We start from the raw sequence: 15,683 nt of genomic DNA, 5'->3' as shown, positions 1-15,683 counted from the left end.
TGGCACTCTTCAGAGATTATTGCATATAATCATTCTTACGGATTTTTCTAATAGAAAAATTATAGAATAGTATAGGTTGGGAGGGACCTCTGGAGGTCTGTGATACAATCAAGTTACACAGGGCATGTCCAATAAAGATATGAATATCTCCAACATAGAGATTCACCTCTCTGGGTCTGTGTTTGGACATTTGACCACATCATGGTGAAAAACGCATCTCTTAATATGTCATCAGAATGTCCTTTTCTGCAGCCTGTGCCTCTGTCCTTTTACTCATCCTCCAAGAAGAGTCTGATTCTGTCTTCTCTATACTTTTTACCCTTTACAGTTTAATTTATTTACAAAAATTCAACACCCTCACAGCGTGAGATAAGGAATATCTCAGACAAGTTTCATTCAAATGGCGAGTGTCTATTTCTGATAATCTGATTTTACCTGTAACGATTAGGATTAACGCACACTGTAAATATTTTTTGTTTTCAACAAGAAGTCAACAGTAGTGTCCAACATAAGATGATCATTTCTTGCTTTACAAAACTGAAGAGCTTGGTTATTATAACATTTATTTTTAAAGAAGATAATTGCCCCCAGGCTGTAACTGCAAATCAGTTAGTATTTTTCTATTTTATTTTAAAATACAGTATTTAGTGTTACTGGGGAAGATATCAACTGTGCAGAATGAAGATAAGTTATACATGGAACCTATGTCCAGTGTGTTAGAGTAGTGGCTGCACTGATAGGCCTTTATTGTTCTGACAAGCATCACCTGGGGCCTTCACCCACACCCCTTGCCAATTGGTCCAGGAGCCCTATTTCAGCTCAGGCCTGGGAAGCTATTCCTGGTCTGACCACTCTGTTAAGGATCAGTAAGAGTGGGGCTGCTCCATGTGTTTGGGAGGGGATGGCAAACCTGGAGGCATGGGTGACTATTGCACAGACTGCCCCTTTGCTGGGCAAGGGCTAGTCCTGCAATACCTGATGTGCATGTGCAGAGGTCATGATCCTTCAACAGCCCTGGATGAAGCAAGTTAACAAGCTAGGGTCTATTCTAGGAGTCCCAGTCAGCAGCATCAGGAGGAGGTGGGGCCAGAGATCACACTGGAGAGCGATAAGCTACCTATGACACAGGTACATGTACAGCATGGCTAAGGAAAGGGCTCAGGGCTGAGCTGAAATGGGCTCTTGGGCCTGTAGGCATGTTATGTGGATGGAAGCTCCAGCTGTTCTCAGTCTGGTCACCTAAGGCTTACTAGTGTACTTGCGACAGTGACAGTAAATATAGTATAGGCAGAAAGTAAAAAGCCTTTCTGAAGTATCTTGCCACAGTTAATCTCCTGAATGGGTAAAATGATAGGTAAATCAAACTGTTCTAACAAAAGTGGAGTCTATATGAGTCTATAAGAACCAGATTGGTATTGTTATCTGTGAAATCTGTGTACTTGGTTTTGGTCTTCTTTCTGGTACAATGTTCTCTATAGGCCATATATTAAATGAGGAAGGATTACAGTGTGAATAGCTCAGTGCTGAAGTTTTTGCACTAAGAAGCAACAATAGAAGTTCTGATCGGAAACATAAGGTTTCTTTTACTGGCTGCTTTCCTACATGCTGCCTCATCCTGCTCACATATGCAATATTCTTCCTTCAGGGAACCATCAGCCACTCCAGTGCAGATGAATATGTAAAAGAATAGCAACAGGACTAATTTACTACCCAGTCTCTGAATGTGGATAGCTGAGAGGTCAGTTACTACCCCTGCAATTTCATTCTCTACTGTTCAACATCTTACCTGGGTCAGATACTGTTTCACTAACTAGTTTTGACACACTATCACAAATTAACTCCTAATAGCGTACAATTAGAAGGTAAGCAACTGGGGCTTATCATTCCCAGCAATAAGCTCAATTTTGATCTTCAAGGCATACCTTAAGCCTCCATCTTTTCACCTAATGGCCCCTAAAGATTTCAAAAGGTAGTCTAGCTAGTCTTGTGACTCTGGCATCTTTAATACCTAGCTCTTCTGACTAACATGAAGGAACAGCTAAAAAGACTTGCATAGTGGACTGGTTTTCCTGTGAGCAATTGCTATACTTGCTAGAGTGTTGTTGTAGATTCACAAATTGAAGATTTTTGAAGTTGTGAATGGAACAGGAATTCCTAGAAGACTTTCACATTAGAATATGGGATATCTTGGAAATCTTGCATGTGTTTAGTATGGGAAATTTGTGGCATCTTTGAAGAATGAATACATAAGGTCCAAGATAAATATCACTGTCAGAAATTTTTTTTTTTCTTCCCCTCACATACTGCACTCGGGACAAATCAAACACCCTGTGGCTATTTCTTCTTTCTTTCTTTTGGTTTTATGCATTTCCTTTAAGCCATTACCAGAATGTAGACGTTTCAGGATCAAATCAACTTTTATGGCACAAAGGTCAATGTTACTGGCTTATTATCTTACTACTGTCTTTCTTCATCCTTGTCCATAGGCCAGCATGTGGTCAAGAGTATCCTGGACAGCATTGTGCAAGGTATGAGCAGGTACCTGCTGCAACTGCAGCACATGAAGTTATAGCCTAGGGTAGCTCCTATGGTGAACCACTAGAGGCTGCTCAATAAACACAGCCCACAGCCTCACCCTTTGACAAGGGTGGATGAGATCATATGTACGACTGAAGAAAAACATTACTAGAGCAGTTGTCTAAAAGACAACATGTTCTTCTTGGTTGGGATAGTGAGGAATTACAACAATAGAAATTAAAAAAAAATCTGTGTCATTTTATTTGCTGGTTATAAGCGTTAACAGTTGAAGACAGAATCTTGCTGACTGATGCTATTTCTATTACACATAGACCATAGTGCTCGATGAAATTGAGGGGAAAACAAAAAAATGTATGTACAGGAACAAGTTATAACTCCAGCAAAAACATCACGGGATTTCATCCTTGGCCATCCTTCTGAATAACTGCTTGGGGAAAAAGGTGTGTGTATATGTACTTATATAATATACATTTTAAATACATATGTGTGTGTGTGTGTATATAAATACATATGCATGTTGTTGAGGAAAGGGTTCCTAACAAATCTGTTGATCCTTCTGTCCTCATGTTTGCATCACCCACTGGAATTTCATGTTACGCTCAGATGAGAAAGAGAAATTGTTTTCTGTTCACCGGAACTGCTGTCTCTTCAGTGGCTCTACTAATAGAATACTTTATTGATGTTTAATAAGGTCATACAGGGAATCACTGTAGGTATTGCACTACGCCCTGAATCCCTAAACTTCAAAAACATTATCTAGGACCTTTCCAGCTAAGAAGAACAAAAACTATATAGATGTCATGAGTTCTGATAATCGGAATTAACTACATAATAGAAATGAATTGCATTTATCAGAATATAGAGACAGATTCAAAGGAAGAAGAGGTAAGAAAGTATCAGAGGCAAATGTGGGCTCTAGAATGACCTCCCAAAATGGAGGTCATCTAAGCCCTGACACACTCATCAGTAAATTTAGTATTGTGGAGCTGAAGGGACAGTAGAGTCAGAAGCTTACTAGTAGCTCAGTGCTGATTCATCTGGGGTGTTAAACGTTGCATTAGTTAAGCAACAACAATTGAGAAAGGAGCTGTTTCCTGGAGATTAACAGGTGATGGGGAAGGCTCGATGGCCTCAGGCTGCTTTTGTTATTAAAAGGTGGGATGGGGAGGAAAAAAGCTGGCTGCATGGTGTTTATTCATGAGCAAAGCTGGTTAACAAATAGGGACAGGATGTTTCTAAAATGACTATTCCAATCATCAGATTGGAGTCCTTTCTTGAAAACCGGAATCACTTTGTAGCAGACTGAAATTATACCTAAAGAAAGCAACTGTTCAAAAGGGTATGTCTGTGCATACTGCTATAGATGCATGTTCAGAACTACCTAAAGGGAACACTCAAAATACATATGCTTGTGCATCTGATATGCTGAAAAGATCTGTCCTTCACACCATCAGGTTTTTGTGATATTCTGGGAAGCAAACACTGACATTCTTGTCCAAGATCAGTTTCTGTCTCATGCATTGGTGATATAAAAAGTTTAAGGATAGTGCCATACTATTCTTTTTCCTCAGCTGTTACATCTGTGCTTTAGCTATCACTCTAAAAAGATTTGAAAATGTAAAATTGCAAAAGTAATTTGAAAGACCCAGAGGCTGAAATAGTTGCTGTGGATATTTCAAAATACTGCTAAGTAGCTATGAGTGTATGACCCATTAACTAATGAAGAGTTTGGCTGCTTACTGTTTAATCTCACTTTATTGCTTTGTCTCCTCCTGCACATGCATCTGAACTAAATAATTGTAACATCTTTAGATCAATATGGTCTGTACTAAACTGATTAGGATGTACGCCATAACATTTCAGTTATGACACCTTGAGGAAGTCTGTTCTTATGTCACCTCATACTAATGTTATATTTCTTTGAAGGACCCTATAAGGGCATAATATCATGGTCATTCTTCTTCACAGCAGTACTTGCTAAAGCAACTTGTAGTCAAAACAGCATTTCCAGCCCCAGTCAACCCCCAAAAAGAAAAATGTTGTGAAACTGCAACTTAATTTAGCTAAAGGATAGTTAGGGAGTCAAGGCTTCTGAAAATTCCCCGAAAAATTTACTTGCCAAAACAAGTTTTAAACTCCTGGTTACAAACACAAAATCAGCTTTTTACAGTGTGTAAGCAATGAGAGAGATGTTGCATCATGGCTTTGGCCAGTCTTATGGTTTGCTGAAAGGGGAAGACACTTTAGTGTCGCTCCTGACTGTATGCCCCTCTATTTATGTAGGCTCTGGCAGTAACAGACTCTGTGTAGAACAACGCCTGGTGACTAAAAGGTGTTTTACTGGTGAATTAACAAGTTGCATTGGCTGAGCTACAGTCTGACCACAACTACAGCAGGTACAAAGAGATGGGATAAATAAAGCTGGGAAAGAGTGGGGAAACAAGAAGGACCTCCCACTTCTGGCAGTGGCAAGCTGTCAAACCAGCTTAGCTGTAATAGTTAACTTCAAAAATTGTGTTCAGAAGTTTTACTTGAAAAGGCAAGTGTCAAATTAAAGATTTTTCTGAACAGAGTTTAAGTTCAGAATTAAATTCAAATTTGCAGGTGGTCACGTGAGCCTGTTGTCTGATAACTATTCAAACCATTAAAGTTTTAGACTTGAGTATCATCTCTATATTAAAGTTGTAAAAATTTCCCTTGGTAATACGATGCAATGAAACAAAATGTACAGACTCTTAAATACCCTCAGCCAGTTTTGCAGTACTCTTACCGTCCCCACTGTGATGAAAAGTGGCAGAGCAATGTCTCAGTTTACTATGACTTTAGCTGTTTCTTAAACTCTAGTCCAGCATTCTCTTAGCAATGCTGCTGAGATTACTGAATATGCTTTCACTCACAACCTGTTTTTTTTGTTCCTGTCATCTGGAGCAGTTCTGAGCAGCAGAACTACTGACCGTTTCTGCAGCAGAAAGGATCGTATGAATGCTCCCTGGTACTCTATGGGTAAAATCATCCTAAATGTCATAAAAAGTCTTTGTTGGATGTTTAAGCAAGGTCTTTGTTGGGTGTTTAAGCAAGCAGATGACTTTGAAGGAAATTAGAGAGTATATACCTGCCTTTTCTGACAGTAGACCCAAGAAGGCTGCACTTTCTGCTGTAGAAGCTCTGATGAGTAAATGGGATGTATTATTGTTTTCAGCTGACAGAACTGTTCACAAAGTAAACTTTATCTATACCAGATCTGGAAACATTTTACTTACTCTGAGGCTGAATAGATCTTTGAAATGCTTTTGGCAGGCCAACTGTTAGTACATACTTCCATGTTAACTAGTTACAATTCACACAAAATATGAAAAACGATTTGCTGTAGGCCACATGAGAGTTGAATTAAGTTGTGAATTGTGTTTGCCTTCTGGATCATAGCTTGACTACCCTGATCTACGTAGTAGAAAATGTTCAAGCAGAGGATGCCATATTCTGCTGTAAGGGTTAATGTACTAATGGTGAAAGCTAAACTGAGCAAATAAATGGACATTTACCATTTAACATACTTGATGTAGTGTTTCTATTAACAAACACTGCTACTGCTGAATGTTCCTATGGACTGTAAATTTTCCTCTCCATTTTTTGGAGCCACAATTCAAGACAAAAGACTCATATCTTTTTTTTCTAACAAGTTGAAATACTCCTTTTCTCCTCCTGCCTCATTGAGACAAACTGTACAGCAGTGCAGCTGCAACAGCAGTATGTTTGTCTGCTTGCCTTGGGTGTATTGTGCAGTCACTGCCTAAGAACATTTGCAAAGGTAACCTAATTCTGGGTGGGCTATAAAGAAAAATGCCAGTTTAAAAAGGGAAAGGGAAAGAATATCCATGGACTTTTCAAGGCTTCTGTCTATCACCTCTACATTATGAAAGTCTTGTATCTGATTCCCACATGTCATTATTATATGTATATAAACATACATATTTTATATTTAAAATTGGATGTGTCTATTATCCTGTGGTTTTCTTTGTAGTGCATATGAAGTGTGAGACTTATGACTGTTTGAACATGCCTCCTATATTTTTTTAGATATATCTACTTGTTTTGATACTCTTCTTCAGGGTAAAAAATTCAAATTGGTCCAGAGAACACACAAACCTGGGGTAAAAGTCTAATCATTGGGTAGAATTTGACTGTCATCTTCCCAAGACATTAAGGAGAATTATTAGAATTAAATTGAAGGAAGCAAAGAGAAAGAGAAGGCAAAAGATGTTGTGCAACTGTTGAGCAGAGATTTCTCCTATAATGCTTTGTAAAACAAACAAAACCAAGAATCTCTTCATGTAGAGTTAGTCGTTTAAGACTGACTTTGCAAATCTGAATGGTGTTTGATCAGCACAGTGGTCCAACCATAAAAGTAATCTAGGAACAGCTTAATATTACATCCTTCTACTATTCCTGAACAACATACAATTTAGTATGGATTATTATTTGAATGAGTCCATAGGAGAAAATCCATGATGAGATTTTGGTTCAGCTGATAGCACTTACCATTTGATTTGAAGGTAAGACAGTAACTGCAGAGCACTGGTATGGGATACTGTGCCACTACCATCTTCCAGAGCATTTCTTATAAGGGGTTCATAGTTTCATGGCCAAACACAATTGCATCATGATATTATGTCTACTTAAAGGCCTCCCATACTAATTTCAGCTTTTTAAAGTATACTTCACTGCATGCCTAAGCCAATGTGTGGTCTTGCAGAGATTAAATGACAGTTATGTTCCATTAATATAATTCTACCCTTTAGCCATGGGCAAAGGACACAGTTTTGGAATTTTCAAAATGAAAATGAAGGCAAGTATATGAATAACCTTAACACCAGCATTCACTGCATATCTTACCATGGTGGAATAAAATGCATCTAAATAGTGCAAAGGAATAGGGTACATCAAGCATGACACTAGCAATGGATTCTTTATTCAGAATGGATCCAGAGCCTAGAAAGTATAACTAATTTATATGAAAATAATGGCAATAAAGCCTTTCCCTTCTTGCTTTAACTTCCAACAGGAATTTACCCATGTGTTATTCAGGGCTAGTAAATGAATTTTTACAAGGTCCACTGGAGTCTTTTATCTGCTGAGTTCTATTGAGTCTGCTTAGCAGGAAGCAATAGTTGAACTTGAATGCAACAAGTTAGCTCTGTGCTGAATGCTGCCTTCACAACTGACATCTGTCATGTCACAATGAAATTTCTTGAGAAACTGTGCAAATGGTAAGAAATATGAGATCTTTTGCAGGAATGTGGCTTACATCACATTTGGGATCTTTGCATGACCTAGGAAAAATTCAGTCATGATTCAGCTTTGGACTAATGCCTGCCATTGGAGTTGACTTGATATATACCGAGGTCTTTTCTACACTCTTAATCAATGGAAGCATATCCTCATCCCCTTCCAAAGGCCCTGTCAAGCAAATGTCTTTTGGATTGTGGCTAAAAATACAATTTCACGCAATTTCCAAGTAGGAGCAGATATCCTGAGGTTCTGAATCCTCACAGAGAGTTCTGCCAGTCATGCCTTTTGTTATATCAAGGATATCAAATTGAGGCACATGGACTGCAACTGTGGCCATGTGTTGGCATGTATGTACACAAAGGAAGGAGTAATGAGGAAGAAATAGAAGAGATCATACACCTGTTGTATGTAGTACTTGTAGTTCATAACCAACATATGAAAAAAAAAAAAAAGAAATTGCTTTGAGTCAAGCAGTTCAGAAGTAGTCCTTGCTGTACTGACATGAACTTCATTTTATTAGGTTTTTAAGGTGCAGCCTTATGCAGAGTACATGACAACAGCATAATCCAAATGGAAGGCAATTATTAAGGGCTACATAAGGAGCAACAGTTGCATAGGTATAGTAACTTCAGAGTGAAGCTGCTTAAACATGAAGGCATTGCTGGGAGGAGTGGAGGAAAGGTATCATGAAGAAGCATTTATGTGGAATGATCATGTCTCTCCTAGGTAGTCATTCTAAAAAAGGGTCCTATGTACTGCTGTTAGAAAAATGAGTCGCATTCAAATCAAATGTAAAAATATGAAGTGTATAATGGCATTATAGCAGGTGTGAATTTCACCCTATTAAGGCAGTTTTCTTTGAAGTGTCACTTCCTTTCATTGGGGGGAAGGGGAAGACAGTAATGACTGTAAGTCGGGAATGGCATGTTAAACGTATTCAATTTATACTTGTAATACTATTGTAGGAAACTTGTGATCTCTACAGACATTTGATCATTCTGTGTTACTATATACTCAGCTAATACTCTGCATTTTCAGATACTTGAGAGAAAGTATAGAAAAATATAAACTAAAGGAAGATTAAGGAAGCCAGAAATGCTAAAAGTGAACAGATCAAGTGTCTACCTTTGGCCCAAACTTGAAAACTCTGAGGGAGCAGAAAGGTGAGGAATGAAGATGAATATATAACAAAGGATCTATGTATATATGCATGTAGATATACATGCATATTTGTCTATAATATGGGATCATGTATTTTGGTGAGCTTGCTATCCAAACATTAACGTTACCTTGGTTGAAATAAGATGTATTTTGATCTAGGAAATAGATTAGGAAACTGAACTGTTATATTTTGATTCTTCGAAATTTGATGTTGAAGTCATTGAAGTGGTTCAAACAGCATGTAAATTAGCTTTGTATATGTCTTTATCCTCTAAAGGGCTAAAGAAATGAAACAAATAGATCCCTGAGCTCTGATTTTCCTTCATGTATAAGCAGTGCTCTTGAAATTACTGGGGTTTGTCTCACTCAAGGACAGTGGATCAAATAAACTCCTCAATGTTTCACCCCCATACTAATCTTTCTTGATACATACTGAAGTTTTTGTTACACAGTAAAAATGAAGGCAGCAACTGAGGCTTTCCAATACACATCCTTTGCCTCAGTATTCCTCAACCATTGCACACACTGCCATGCCCAATGCCAAGCCAAGTTCTCTGTTGAAATGTGACAAATGTTTTTGTCATCTAGCCTTGATTGTATTGTGGAAAGACAAGCGAAGACTGAAGAGCAAATTTTATATTAAATAGCAGCACTTGACAATGAATATTTGTTGCCCAAGAACCAGGAACTGTGGGTCTGACTTGCAGAATTGTTGGCTTAATTATCCCTTTTCCTGAAACAGACTTAACACTTTTTTGTCAGTGGTCATATGAATTTTTTTTTCAGCTGAGACTGTGTAATCCTGCCTGCTTAACCCAGGTATTACCAGTCCCCTAGGATTCTTCCATAAAAGGGATGTTTTCTTTTCTACATGAGAGAAAAAACAAGTCTGTCTTATGCAGCATATTGTCCATACAACAATGAAGAAGTTACTCTATGACTCTGAGCATGTGTATATAGTGGTTTTGTAAATCCCTTTGAGCCTAGTCTTGAGAAAGGCAACTAATCCCAGTAAAGGGTATTGCTTCATATGAAATCTTTGCAGAGCTGTGGAGTACATTCCTCCACCCCAGTTGCTGAGGCTGTTTGCATACTGGGGCTTTGCTTGCTGCTATAGATAAGCTGCACAAATAAATGAAACTGGCTGTTATGTTACACCCACTAGTTTTGTTTCATTATGTAGATGCTCACAACCTCCTTCTTCCCCGCCACATCCCAATGGTATCTTGTGACTATTATGGAGACTGCTGTTCCTTTGAAGCAATGAGGTTGCATCCTCAAACGCATTGTCTGTCTCTTTTCCTGCTTTTAGGCCTGTGCAACCAAGTTGTAATTCTTAAAGTATGTATCCTTTCTCATTGCATTTGATCCTACATCATCCTATTGTGTACTGCAGGTTTCATTCTCAGAAAAGCAGAAGTAACAATAAAGTAACTGATTTCTTGGGTTTTAATTTGCTGTAGTTGTCTGCCTGTAAATATTTTCCTCTTTAAAGAAATCCTGAAGGAAACTTGCATTAAAATGCCATTGATTTTCTGTCCTTTCTTTCAATTGTTGTGATTACAAAATACTTTCATGCCCATGAGCTGGAGCATTCTGATTAAGTTCCCACAGAATACAATTACTCACACCTACTCCACCTTACAGCTGTGCTAGTAACTGTATCTTATTAATCATCCTTACTATCCACCCAAGCCTCAGAAGCTACTATAATTTGTAACATGTCACAAAAACTGTAAGAATACTGAGTGGTAACCTGAAGTCCCATTTGCAGTATGGAGTGGCAATAAAACAAAAGATGATTTTATATCCTGAATCAGAGGGAAGGGTAAAGGGGGAAATCTGTGAAACTACAGGAATGATTCATCAGTTAAGGTGGTTTCTAATATGAATGTTCAGTGTGCTTTAGGCATTTTTTAGGCAGCTTAAGTTTCAGCAGAGTTCTGTGCTTTGATTTTTTTTTTTTTTATAGTACTGAATGTGTGTGTTTAAAAATTGTTTCTTTGTACTATGGTTAAAAAAAAAAAACCAACAACAAATTCAACAACTTCCTGAGATTCATATAAATGCTGAGGATTGACAGGACTGACAAATATTTTTATATAATAATTTAAATTACAGATGAACCAGAAAAAGGAGGATGCAAGTGATCTAGCAATTATACCATGATGCTGCCTCAGAGCACTGGGAGGGTTGTTTACATATAATAAAGCCTTATCCTGTCTGCTGGAACTGACAGTCAGTCTACCATTACTCTAATAATACAGCGTATATATCAGCCCAGAGGGATTTGAGAGGAACCCACCAATTCATTTTCTTCTAGTCACAAAGCAGCCACCAATGGAAGAGCTGGATTTAAACTGATGAAAGGGTAGGAAACATATTATCAGTATCCTCAGAATCAAATACTGTTGAAAAATACATCTCATGGTAAACATTTCCCCAAAACCTTGTGTGAACTATTTAACAAGAGCACAAAGACAGGTGACAGGCACTGGCTTTGCCAGCCAGCCAAGATCTTAAGATGTAGCTGTTTATGCTTTTTTACCTGCAATTATCTCTCTGGAGTATAGGAGACTGCTCTTAAGGCTGCACTGTGCAGGAAGTGCTAAGTATGTTCAAAAAGGTGTGGCTTAGCTCCCTAGCAATTCCATGGTAACAGGGGCATAGTGAACTAGCCTTAAGTAAAACAAACAGGCTTTGTGGAAATCAAAAGTTGAGAATGCAAGCTGTTCACATCTCTCTGATTAAAGCAGCTAATCTTTGATTGAAGGTGGTGGGCTCCACCTTGTTCCCATACACCCAACAGGTTCACAAGGGTTGGATAGATTAAGTCTTGTGCTTTCAATACCAATGCAAAGGAATGTTTTTAAAAGTAATTTTTGCAAGATATGTTGTGAGAAGAAGAGATTAAATTTACACATTATTTTATCACAAACATAAAGTTAAATAAGAGGAAAGCCCTGTATCATTTTTTAAAAATCTCATCACCCTGTACAGAATGGCTCATCTTACACTGAGAGATACAGAGCAGAACCCATAATATTGAAAAAAATCTCCACCCTTTGTTATTGAGTCCTTTTGCCTTGTCTTCCCCAAGGGAAATTATGTGTTCTTACCAGAAGTTGACCAGCACAAGTTCAACTCTTAAACAAGGCAAAGCAGATTGCTGGTACTTTCATCTGGCTAGCAAGAACTTAATTTATAGACAGTGTTCTGTTCTCCAGGAATCTACATGGCAAAAGCACAGGTTTTTTCCTACCATAGATACACCCTCAGACAGGGATTCCTGCATAGATAGAAAGTAGTCCAGAGGTCTGAAGAGACAAGAAGACCTGATCTTCAGAGTCTTACAACTTCTGTCTGTACAAAGTAGGTGCAAAATGCTACCCAACATGACTCATAGTAACAGTGATAGCCAGCCTGGCTGCCTTTAGTGACAGCTGCAGGTGTTCAGCAGTAACTGGCCATAGAAAAGCTGAATGTGCCCTAAAGCCACAGATTCATGATACTATAAGGCAGCAGTACTCATCTTGTTCTCCCATTCATCACTGTCTCGTTTTTGCCAGGATGTTTGTGGGACCAACCTCTGAACCAAATGAGGGAATGGATCCATCTTAAGCAATACTCTACCAAAATGAGGTGGTGTGGTGTTCTGTTTGGTTTTAACTGAATCAGATCCAGCTTTCTGAAACTGGATCAATATTTCAAAGCTGATTCACGGTGTAGCTCCACAAATAGTAGTGCTGAAGAATCAGAGGGGACAATGAGCCAAGGGTGGGATGAGAATGAATAGCTGAGGCTGGATGAACAAGGTATGCCTGAAATTTATATTTATGTCAAACATATTTTATTATGAAACCTACAGCTTAAGAGCACAGTTTGTCATATATGGCAGGCCCAACCAGCTCCTAACTATTCCCATTTCATCAGTGGGGGGACGTTTGTTCATAGTGCATACCAGGATTTAATCTATCTGGAAAATAATGAAGGAGTAGATCAGACTCCTCTGCCTCCCTGCTCACACAAAGCAAAGCACTAGAGAATGGAAAGAAGTGGTTGAAAGTTAAAAGTTATATCCTAGACATCTACTTCACCCAGAGTGTTCAGTACATTCACTCTAGTCACTGTGTAGCCACTCCCAGGATGTGCCAGTCAACTTTCTCTTGTGTATGCCCCAGGGCTCTTTTCCTCACCACCATATATTTCAGTGTAGAAAAGGCAAAATCTTAATGTGTGTTAACTGTGTCACACTATGATTGAAATAATTACTTGAGAAAATCAAGGAATGACTGAACATAAGGTGACATTTCCTGTCAAACAAGGGTGTGCCACATTAGCAGAGGTTTGTGGAAAGGAGGTGTGGCAGTACTGGCACTTATAAAACAGCTCTGTCATGGTATGTTATCACAACTCCAATTTATTGGGAAGGGAAAGGGTAGAACTCATTGCACCTGCTTGCCATGTGCTTAGTTATTATCTGTGTTTATAAAGCAATTCTGTGGCTATTAAGTGATAAAATGCACTGAATAGCATCATATGGCAGCTTAAATTTAAAATTTCTGCAGTATGCCAAAGGGAAGAATCTAGGTGGAGCTGCCCTATTTTTTTTTTCTTTTTTTCTATTTTTGTTTTTTTACTTGAATACATTTACCAACTGTGCAATATGTTTCTTTGAGAATGTTTCTTCTCAGGAATTCATATCACTCTGGTATCAGTCAGGTGTATTAGTAAGGACACTACTTTTATCTTACTTCCACTGCATATTCCATAGCATATAAAATCCATTATCAGGCCAAAGGAAGAAGGGTATTTTGTCAACCATGCCGAGAGGTTAAAGTGAAGAGAGGATTTGTTGAATAGCAACAAGGAAATTTATTTGAGTGAGAATCTGATGACTCTACTGACATAACTGCAACTATATAATACAGTTCAGTGTAAACTAGAGTCTTCCATGCAAGCAGTTGCATCTAGAGGTGCTGTAGAAAAAATGAGATATCTTTGCAAAAACTGTACTTGGCTTATCAAGTTACAAATGGTAAAGTAGAAAATAAACTCATCTAATCTTCCTAGAAATTAGCATATTAGTTCTGCTAGCGTCTGGTAGTAACGAGTCAGATGACTTTTTAAAGACCATGTACTTTCAAGACAAAGACGGTAAAAACAAAAATACAGAAGTTGTATCAGAGGCCTGATTCTTTGGGGAAATTGTTCCATCCTTGTAATTAGATAGGACACAGAGCATGTTTGAAATCATCCTGTGAGATCCTAAGTATATAATCATTGGTGGTAGAAGTGGAGCAAAATAAACATAATCAACATGAAAGAACAAGAAACCATTGAATGATAGGTCTCCTATCATGTCTATTTTGGATGCACATAATTGCATTCATCAGTTATCATACAAAATACTTCGACGAAATGTTTTTAAAGCCTAAGTACTTCAACAGGTGGTTAAGTTTTGCTTAAGTTTTGCATTTATATTTTACTTCTATTTATACTGTGGTGAGAAAAAGATGTGTATTAGCATATCTGTATGTGGAATAAGTTTAATTAAATTATAATGAAGAAACAGGTTAAATATCAGAGCAGCTAAATCAAATGGGAATGAAATATTATAGGAACACACCCTTATTTTTTATCAAGTCAGCTGAGAGCTTGTGGTACAATCTGAATAAAAAGCCAGAGCTTAGTAATTTCTGCCAAGATACTCTCATGAGGCCAGTATCAGCCAGTTGTCAGTAAAGCTTGAGAAAATGTGACTTGCATAAATTATCATTAATTGTGTAATTCATACAGTTGTTTTTCATTGAGCAATTTGGACTTCTAGTATACAGTCTTTTGTATTCACTTGATGATCAGCTCTTTCATCACTGCTATATTGCAGAATTAATTATCAACTCTCAGTAAGTGAGAGTAGTGTATAGCATGCAGATCTTTTGATGTAGACAGTGACATTTACATTTCTTATGTTGTCTAATTGTTTTTTATGTTTACATGCAAGGTGACTGGAGTTAGATATCCAAAGTTCCAGATGGCTTTGGCTGTCTCACTTTGAAACATCAGTGATTTTGTGTTTCAGTGAACTTCTGAGAACTTTCTAGATCTACAGTGTGAATGAATTTATGTGTGGGAATATGGTGGGCTGAATATCATCAATTCATTGAAGGAGTGAATACACTAATTCTTCTGTAAAAAGTTAAAAGACTACTGGGTTTCCTGTCATGCTGTTTCTATGACTGGAAGTCTCTGAGTTGGTCTGTTAAATATAAAGTACAAAATGGCCCAAACCAAATGCTTCATGTAGACATCAGGTCATTCTCATTTTCTGTTATGAGGAGTTAACCACTTGATCTTTTCACAAGAGGATATAAGGTTTATCCTGTTGAACTTTAAACATGCAAAGTAATTTTTAATTTTATTGTTTATAAATTAATAAGATGATTCTATTTAATTGCATTTAAATAGTACTGAATGAAAGCCAGCATTTTCACTTTTAGCTGTTGCAGTGAATTGTGTTATCTACTCTTTTTTGCTGAAGTGTGGTAGTGGTGGTAGCAAGGGTGGTGGTAATGGGGTTTTCTCCTTTATAGCTGTTGTAACAAGCAACTCATTATATTAAACCTCATCATTAAAAAGCAAAGTTTTACTGTTGGATATGCAGTCACACTGACAGACTTGTAAACTGCTATATCCTT

At 37.8% G+C, this 15,683-nt stretch overlaps 1 long non-coding RNA gene across 1 annotated transcript; it reads left to right on the top strand.

The window, feature by feature from the left end:
• The first annotated feature begins 496 nt into the window (after positions 1–496).
• Positions 497–9,074, top strand: LOC121233542. The gene is made up of 4 exons (XR_005933208.1): positions 497–608; positions 1,646–1,738; positions 2,487–2,528; positions 8,863–9,074. It is a non-coding gene; the product is annotated as an uncharacterized LOC121233542 (long non-coding RNA).
• The last annotated feature ends 6,609 nt before the right edge of the window (positions 9,075–15,683 follow it).

This window comes from Aquila chrysaetos, chromosome 9 (genome assembly GCF_900496995.4).
Source record: "Aquila chrysaetos chrysaetos chromosome 9, bAquChr1.4, whole genome shotgun sequence".
Taxonomy (NCBI): domain Eukaryota; kingdom Metazoa; phylum Chordata; class Aves; order Accipitriformes; family Accipitridae; genus Aquila; species Aquila chrysaetos.
The sequence above is the reverse complement of the archived record's forward strand: the minus strand, read 5'-3'. Positions and strand labels throughout refer to the sequence as shown.